A 6033-nucleotide genomic window follows, 5' to 3' on the forward strand; every position below is an offset into this window, starting at 1 on the left:
ATCCCCGGTTTCCTTTCTGTTTTATCATTTATGTGAGGTCTAAACAAATCAGAAACCCCAAATCCAATATGAGCCATAAAACTGTTCGACACCCTTATGAGCGTTTTGTCCTTTTGTGTGTTCCTGATGGCGAGTTAATTGCGCTGTTTTTAACTAAGGTCTGGGCTGAATGAAAGGACAAAAGCCTTTGAGGGCAGTTTTTGTTGGGCTGTGGCTGGGCGCTGGTGATTTACACCAGCATTATCTGCTCTTAAAGCACTGAGCTCTATCCATCACAGCGGTGATCAGCTCTGCCCCTTAGAGATGTAAACTTGGGTCCTGGGTGTTTCAGAGGAGGCAAAACAGCGCCTTCCTAGCACTTCCCATTGCCTGGCTCATCCCTTGTGTCGTGTTCTGCCTGTGGATTGATGGGGAAGTGTCTTTGTGAGCCGCCACAACTGAAAGCAGAGGAATGTTTTCTCTTGCTTCCGTTTAAACCCATCCCATCCAAACCGTTCCATGATTCTATGGTATTAAAAAGTATTTAGGGCTCAGTCCTACAGGACCGTCCTAATTCAGATGATCTCTTGAACTTGACAATCTCAAGGTCCTTTCCAACCTTAAAACTATGATTCTATGGTGTTAAAACCCATTTAGGGCTCAATGCCACATTGACCCTCCTCAACTGATCTTAAAGTCCTTTCAAACCCTAAAACTATGATTCTATGGTATTAAAACCCACTTAGGGCTCAATGCCACATTGACCCTCCTCAACTGATCTTAAAGTCCTTTCCAACCCTAAAACCATGCTCCATGCTTTGAAAACCCACATAGACCATTTCGGTGTAGGTTTGACCCAAAGCCCGTAGCAGTCCCAGTGACAGCTAAACTAAAGAATGTGCCCATTAATGTGTTCAGTCCTTGAATCCCACAGATACGATCCAGCCTCATCGCTGTGCCCGGAGAAAGAAGCGCTGGAGGCAATGGCAGGAGCAGCCCAGCAACTGGCTTAGCTGCACAGGGCAGTCAAGAGGCTCTGCATAGGTTAAGATCAGAATCTCTTTAATTCATGTATTTATTCATTATGATAAACTGCGAGACCCAATAGCGCAGGTGGGTCTCCTAGAACTCGGTATCAGATCAAACAATACCGTATTTTTCCGGGTGTTTTTGAAGTAAAACAAACAGGAATCCAATTAAGCTACAACAACATTACAGGAACTATTTTATGTCATAAAAGTCTTAAGGGCTAAATGTTCATCTTGCCAGAACCCAGGAGCGTTAAGACACAGAGGCAATGGCTGTTCCCCCTGTTAACGCTCACTGCTTTAATTACAAACTTTGAGATGAAAAATGGCACAAACTCAATCCTCCCGCAGCCCCTTCCTGCCTGATTTATGGGGCTTTTCCTTTGCCAGCCTTTTGACTTCCCGATGGATGGGTGGAAGCAGCCTCACGGAGACCTGGCTGGGTGCAGAGCATCGTGATGCCAACACTTCCCTCCTCTGTGTCCCCAGGTAAAGCCATTGCAGGCCAGAGACTCGATGCCGCATCCTTCAGGCCATGCCTGGGGCTGAGGCTCTTGTTTTCTGCAGAGAGAAGTGACTGCTGGTTGCTGTGAGAGGATAGGGAAGAATGTGGAGGCATTTGTGTAACAAAGCACTATAAATCATCTCCAGTATCCATCACTCACCAAGAGATGCTGCCAGCAGGTTCAAGAGTGAGGAAACGGGAAATATTCTCTTCATCAGTCGACTGGGAAATCCCTTTGTGTAAGGAGAAAGACACTTTCTGCTCCCAAGGAGGCAGAAAGCCATGTGCCAGCAGTGAGGGACCTCCATCAGGAGCAGTCCCTGGTGGTATGATCCCATATTCCAGAACAACCGCTCTTGTCACGCTGCTGGGTTAACTTTGCTGCCCCGGTGCTGCTCGATCAATTACCCAGTGCTAATTGCCAACTCAGCACTGACACCAGATGACCAGCAAGGCCTTTGCAGGGTGCATGCAGTGCAGGAGCACACGCTGTTCAGCTCAGCCCAGCCATGGATACAGTGATTAATGCCCCAACAGCCTGGTGTAACCTGGGCAGTCCTGTTTTTGATCAGAGCACACAGAGGTTGGATCTCAGTTCCATGGAAGTCAGCTCCAAACTTCACCTGTTCTCCCAAACTTATCCTGTACCTGGATCGATCAGAGCTGAATTCACTCTTTCTCTGTTGCTTTGTGAGCACGATGACCTAAAGCCTCCCAGAGAAGCATTCCTCTCCAGTGCTCACTGCACAACACCCCAGGGCAAAGGATGTCTGGCTTCGTTCCCTATCATTGATCCCAACCAGTAAGGGGAAAGCACAATGCCTTCTGCCAGGGAGTTCTCACTCCATCTGCACCACAGCAAACAAGACACAGCCACCTGTGCGAGCTAAGGGGGCATCAACACCCGCCCCCCCCCCCCCCCCCCCCAAAACACAGCTACACTGCACAGTGTGAACACTGTATTAGACCAGCTCATGGTCTTTACATGTACCCCCTGCACCCACTTGTACGTTCTGGGCAACACGGAGCTTCCAACACACCAGGTTTGGCATAAAGTCCTACAGAGAAGGGAAGTCACCAGCCTGCTCTGCCTGGAGCTGCTGGCAGGGTGCCTGTGGACTGGGCTGCTGTGTGGGGGAGAGCCCAGGATGTATGCTTTCCCCCTTTCATTTGTTATCCCTGCAGACAGCCCCAGGGAGCAGACCGCAACAGGTACAGGCATGTTGTTAATAGGAGGGTACACTCCTGACCCCAAAACAGCCCCCATCCCACACAGCGGTGCTCATGGGACTGCTGGGACAGTGTGGAAAGTGAGATCATTGCTCCATACCCAACATAGCACTGAAATAAACCCACCTAAGACTACAAAGCAGATGTGGTGAGCAAGTTTATTCCACCACAAGGCCCATCGGGTCAGAGATGCTTACCTGTAGCCATGGGTCCCCTCCTGAAGAGAGCCAGGTAAGGCCAGCATCTTTTGTGCATTCATTTTACAGGTGTAATTAGAGGACAGTGCTTGGCAGGGGAACCTTTGCATATCTGCTCCCCACTATCCTCCTGCATCATCATCACTAATATGCACATAACAGTCAATTAGCCCAGCTGAGTGCACTCATGACCTCTGATCCCTGCTGTGTCCCCCAATCCATTAACAGACCCTCATCCTTTAGCTCTCAGTATGAATTGATGTAGCATCCATTCTCTTTCGGCAAAGAAACATGCTTCCTCATTCATCTGTCCATTTCCACTTTCTGTTCCTTTGTCCTTCCCTTCTGTTCCCTGTGTTGCTAACCTGGTCACAACTTCTTGACCCCGCGTCCTCGTCCTTCCCAAGGGTGTTGTAATCCCAACAGCTCCCAAAAAAACTTTTACTTTCTTTCCCTTTACCCACATCTTATTTAGCAAAACTGGTTTCCAGCAGTGGGGGAGCTTTGATCCCCTCTGCAAGAAAGCCTGGCACTGTTTTTTTAAAGGCTTTCTTTCTAAGGCAAATGAATTCTTCATGAAGGGGGAAACGCTGTGCTGGTTGGTCTCTGTTCAGCTGAGGAAGACAAATGATCTGGTTTATTACTTGAAAAGCATAACAGTTGAGTGTGTAGATTTGTGATTTATCTGCAATTAAGAATCCATTTGAGTAGCGCATTCATTACAGAGGGGAGAATTAATTCTGCTGAATATTAAAGTAAAACCAAAGTTCTTTGAATCACAAGATAACGTGGGATGTCTGAGATCCAGGTTTTGTGTGGCTCTGTATTACACACGCACTGGGATGGGATAGCAAGGCAGCCCTGGGTGATGAGATAGCAAGGCCCCATAAGACCTTTTCAGGCTGGTGAACCCCCAGGTCTCTTGGTTGCTGTGGAGAGGTTAGTGCAGGGATTGTGGAGGTCACAGCACCCAGAGCTGCAGGAGCGATTAGAGATGCACTGAAGCAGGCAGAGAGTGGGGCTTTCTCTACCTGCCAAGCACTTTAAGGTGCTTGGCAGCACTGGATCAGATTAGGAAAGAACGCTGTCACAGTGCTATTCTCTGCTGCTGCTGCTCTTTATGTCTTACATCTCTTACCCCCATCAATCCTTTCCACATTTCACAGGCTTTTGAAGACCTGCAAACACACAACAGGATCAACGCATGCTGCCCAAAGCTGCCTCCTGCCTGGCACAGGGACTCCTCCAGCTCCGTATCCCTGCTCCCATGGCCAGACCGCAGCGGGGAGCTGGCAACGCCTGCCAACAGCCCGGCCGCCCAACACAAGCACTTGCTGCATTCCTCTGTGTGTACTCCTCAAACTCCACCACCAGCCCAACCAAATCCGCTCAAAGGCTTCAAAGGGAGGAGCGTGTTTGCTGTCCACAGGGGACTGACAATGCTTTCCCTTTTGACCCATCACACAGCGCTGGGATCACTGGGTGATGGGGAGTGGGGTGCAGGCTGCACTGGGGGTGAGCACAGCTCCACATTGCTGCTCTGCTGCTTTTCCTGCCGAAATTTCCAGCAGATCTGTCCATCTGGCTGGACTGGCAGAACAAGTCTGGAAAGCAGCAGCGTTTGGAGCCGGTGCTGTTGTGCAACTACATGTTACGTTCACCCGCGCGCCAAACGGCATTTCTAAAGTTGCTGGAATAGCTCGACTGTATTTTGGTATCCCTGGAGATATCCCCGTTGCCTTCACGGCCAGCAGGACGTCTGCTGCTCCATGGGAATGACCTGGGACTTCCTTAGCAATCCACATTATGCTGGCTGATGTGAGCTGGAATGGCTGCAGCAGGGTTAGAGCCTGGCCAGCACTGGGGATGGTGGCTGAGCCCCGGCACTGCTCTAGACCTGCACCACCACCAGGCTGCCATCACACACCTAAGTATGGGGAGCCCAGCACCAAGGTGTCCCAGCCCTCCAGGATCAGTGGCACACAGGGTTTGGCCCTGGATAGGGCTTCCCTGCCTCCGTTCCTTCCCACAGTTACAGAGGTGATAAGCACCAAGGAACAGCCCCACACTGAGGGCTCGTGCTCGCAGTCTCATAAAGCCCTTTCGTGGCTCTGGGGCAGCAGTGAGGGTGGCACTAACCTGGTTTTGACTGAAGAGTGACCAGTAAAGCCTTGTGGCAGCCTGTGGATCCTCATGTGCGAGGAATTCCCTTGTGAACAGCTCTGAACTATAAAGTAATCACTCAGCCCTGTAAAACTCTATCGGTCATAAATGAACTTTGCTGTTGTTCTGATAGCTTCTTTGCTCCATAACAACTGCATCATGGCCAAACACAACGTGCCCAGCAGTGACAGGAGGAAAAGAAAGGTCTTCCAGGAGCCTCATTTGACATTACATTGTACTTTCCAACAGCTTGATGGGGCAATGACAGTGTCTACAGGAGCAAACACCGCACCCAGTGCTTCTGCAGGCAAGGTAAGGTCTGAACAGGGACAGCCCCATTCCCATCCCCATGCCAGCTGCTGCAGGGAGCAGGAATTTCCCTGGGCAGAAAGATTTCCTCAGCCAGAGGTTAAATCTAGAGCAGGGAGAGCTTACTCTGAATGAAGGCATTGGTGTGTGTAGCATCCACAGCATCCTTTAGCAACCCATCATGCATTCTACCTTCCCCTCTCCTGCTACCCAGGGGTGGGTGACAGCACATAAAGAGCTACTGATGTGCTCTGAGTCACTCAGCTATGTTAGCTCCTTGCAATCAAAGATCTTTTAAAGCTTTACAGCAACCACAGCACACCCTCCCACCTCCCCTCCTGCTTTACTGACCCACGGCCTCAGCATCCACAGCGATGGGGTCTGGCTTTGTCCAGCCCTCAGCTCCTAATTGGTTTGCTTAACACTCAGCTGCTAAAGTTAGCAGAGGATGAGGAATAAACTGTGCTGGGCTAAAGGCAGACTCATTAGAGCATCATTAGGAGGGTAAGGGTGTCCCCATCTCTTAGAGCCTCCTGCTAGTTTTGGCTGGTACTTGGAGCTTCACATGAAACACACAAACCACGATACTCACCATGTTCAGGCAGGTGGAAACCTAGATCAG

Source organism: Lathamus discolor, chromosome 14 (assembly GCF_037157495.1).
Source record: "Lathamus discolor isolate bLatDis1 chromosome 14, bLatDis1.hap1, whole genome shotgun sequence".
Taxonomy (NCBI): Eukaryota; Metazoa; Chordata; class Aves; order Psittaciformes; family Psittacidae; genus Lathamus; species Lathamus discolor.